The sequence below is a fragment of the Bombus affinis genome, unplaced genomic scaffold, assembly GCF_024516045.1.
Source record: "Bombus affinis isolate iyBomAffi1 unplaced genomic scaffold, iyBomAffi1.2 ctg00000059.1, whole genome shotgun sequence".
NCBI classification, from domain to species: domain Eukaryota; kingdom Metazoa; phylum Arthropoda; class Insecta; order Hymenoptera; family Apidae; genus Bombus; species Bombus affinis.
This window is the reverse complement of record NW_026108820.1, coordinates 2,604,990-2,607,852: the sequence shown is the minus strand read 5'-3', so window position 1 is coordinate 2,607,852 and position 2,863 is coordinate 2,604,990. Positions and strand designations below refer to the sequence as shown.

Below are 2,863 nucleotides of genomic sequence, written 5' to 3'. Positions count from 1 at the left end.
CGAAACTATTAGGTCGTCCGAAAAGTTTCTTTCGTTCTATAAGGAAATAATGGATGCACATTTTCCGTTTTATATTATTTTATTGAATTACCTATGATCCGTTTTGTTTTATCAAACTAAAGATCACAATGTTCGACAGATTAGGTTTTATGTTTGTATAAAGATGCGTCGTTGAAAAAGACGTCTCTTTGAAAGAAAGACACTTTCCGGACAACCCAACATACAGGGTTGGTAACTGGTGGTACAAGCGGGAAGGGGATGATTCTACGCGAAAAAAGAAGTCGAAAATATAGAATAAAAATTTTTCGTTCGAGGTTTTATTTTCGAGCAATTGAAAGAAAAGATTATTGTAGCCTTTCATACTTTAAAACAAACGAATGCGTTAGAAAGTGTTCATAGAAATTTAATTAGAAGAGCAGAAGTATGTGTTGAACAGAATGGGCAACACTTTCAGCAATTTTTGTAATAATAAACTTTATGATTACTTCATGTTATTTCATTATGTATTCCTAATTTTCCGTTACGGCAAAAACAAACTTAAACTGCGATGATATCCATCGAGACAACGATGTACAGTGAGGTCCGTTATAACGAGACGTGATAAAGTGCACGCGTACCGAGCGAAAATTCAAAGTCGATTTTCTCGAAAATGAAGCCTCAAACGAAAAATTTTTATTCTATATTTTCGACTTCTTTTTCGCGTAGAATCACCCCCTTTCCGTTTGTACCACCAGTTACCAACCAACCTGTATAATATTACTGGAACCATTGTACTCGGACACAAGGTTTAATACGATGCTTTAAATAATAGAAGTTTCAGATGGAACGATAATATTGGGTTGGCAACTAAGTGATTGCGGACTTTGTCAGTGCCACCTAATGATAAAATCCGCAACCACTTAGTTGCCAACCCAATATAAAATATTAGGAGGAAAAAGTCCGAAATAGTAAAAGTTCGTGGTCGACTAAGTGCAGACCAGCATTTTCATGGCGATAAATTAAGTTGAAGCACAATATCATTAATTCTCGATGCTGCAGCGCTCGCCAAGTTTTATACCCCAATTTCGTCCTCGTTTCGACAAATGAAAATACTCCTGATGCTTGAAGAAAATTTCGAACTTTTAACGTTCGAAGAAAGAAACTTGCATATAAAGTAACGGTTCTCTCATATTTTCCTCAAACTCGAGAAAGTTTGTTAACGAAAGGAAGATACGACCGAGTGGAAACTGTGGACAGAATGAAAAATATCTAAACACCCAGAATAACAATCAATTACGAAATTACGAAGAAAAAGTCACACAAATATAAGTCGTGTAATAAATAAATTTCGTAAAACATCGATAAACATTGCTTTGTTTGCTGTTAGTTTGTTATCAACTAAACTGTACATGTAAATGATACTATATCGTGTTAATTTGAATCCAAATTTTCAAAGTTTGAAGAGAAATCGTAAGAAATTTCTACGTGCAACATATTTTTCAGTTTTTACTTTTCCACCTTTTTATTTCTTTTTGCAATGCTTTGTTACGTTACGCGAGATTATAAAAGTTGAGAATCGCGCGGAATAAAACGAACAATAGTACATTTTACTTTCTCGTATAATCTCTATGAGAAAAACAAAATTGTAGCGTATATCGAAAAACAAATTTTCGTTCTGCGTAAAATCTCGAGAAATTCTTCCTTTCTTCGTCCGTGTCAGATGATAGACGAATGACGGCATCAGATGACTCGTGCGATTCCTTAGCATAGAAGAGTGAATTGAAATATTCACGAAGCGCGATGTACTGTTAACCAGTTAACCGTGGAATTTAGTTTTAGAAATCAACGTGAATAAAATGCAAATAAAAATAAACGACGACGAGTATACACGTCGAACACAAAGAAAATGTGTTACGTGTTCCTGTTATAAGTTTTACGACGACGTTAAACCAAAATGACGATGGCTTACATTTTTCTTCGAAAAAATGAATTATTTCCCACATAAAATGTTAAAATTGTAACAAAATAACAAAATTCGTAAACAAGAAAAATGTGAAAAGATAGAAGAAATTCAGTGGATCCTCCCAGTGTGGTATTTCTCGAAACAGAATATCGCACAAAGTGGCACTTGGCAAATCTAACACCAGCAACGTGAAGTGGATTCGATCAATGATATAACTGGTATAAAATTGGGGAAATGTTTTTTGATAGGAAGCGTAGGTTTTACGGTCGAACTCGTAGATGGTGGAGCAACTTTCGAAGCTCGTGTTCGTGGAATTGCATATTCGATAATTTATTCAACACACATTCGACCAAAAAACTGAATCGCATTATATTTTCTGTATTATATTTCGATCGTTATCGGGGAATACCGGACACACGCAGTAAAACATCCACTCAATTTGCAAGCAGACAAAATTGCGTAAACAATTCGGGCATAGCCGATATATCGGTGAAAATAATCAACTGAGTTTATAAAAAGGAATACGTTGTACAGGGAATAACCGATATAACAAAGGAACAAATCAAATTTTTCAGTTTTACTGACAAAGCGAACGTACCACTAAATAACATTCTTAGCGCTTCTTACTAAAATTTGGAATTTTTATGGTAAATGGTAATGTTTTATATTATACGACAGATGAAACACACCGAGATTAACATTTTTCTCGACCTGTTTAATTCATGAAACGCGGTTAACTGTTTAAAAACGCTATCGACGATAGCTTTTCGAAAGATGTATAAATAAAACGAGGAGATAGAGCGAAATGAAATAACAACGAGTCGTTCGATTTCTCGTTATGTCGTGTTGTTAAGAAGCAACAGAAATGAAATTTCAATTTTCCATTAGAATCGACAGAAGGATCAAACGACGATACGGTAA

General features: G+C 34.6%; 1 long non-coding RNA gene across 1 annotated transcript; it reads left to right on the top strand.

Moving 5' to 3' along the window:
• The first annotated feature begins 772 nt into the window (after positions 1-772).
• LOC126926910 (uncharacterized) lies at positions 773-1,227 on the top strand. The gene is made up of 2 exons (XR_007715013.1): positions 773-838; positions 929-1,227. It is a non-coding gene; the product is annotated as an uncharacterized LOC126926910 (long non-coding RNA).
• The last annotated feature ends 1,636 nt before the right edge of the window (positions 1,228-2,863 follow it).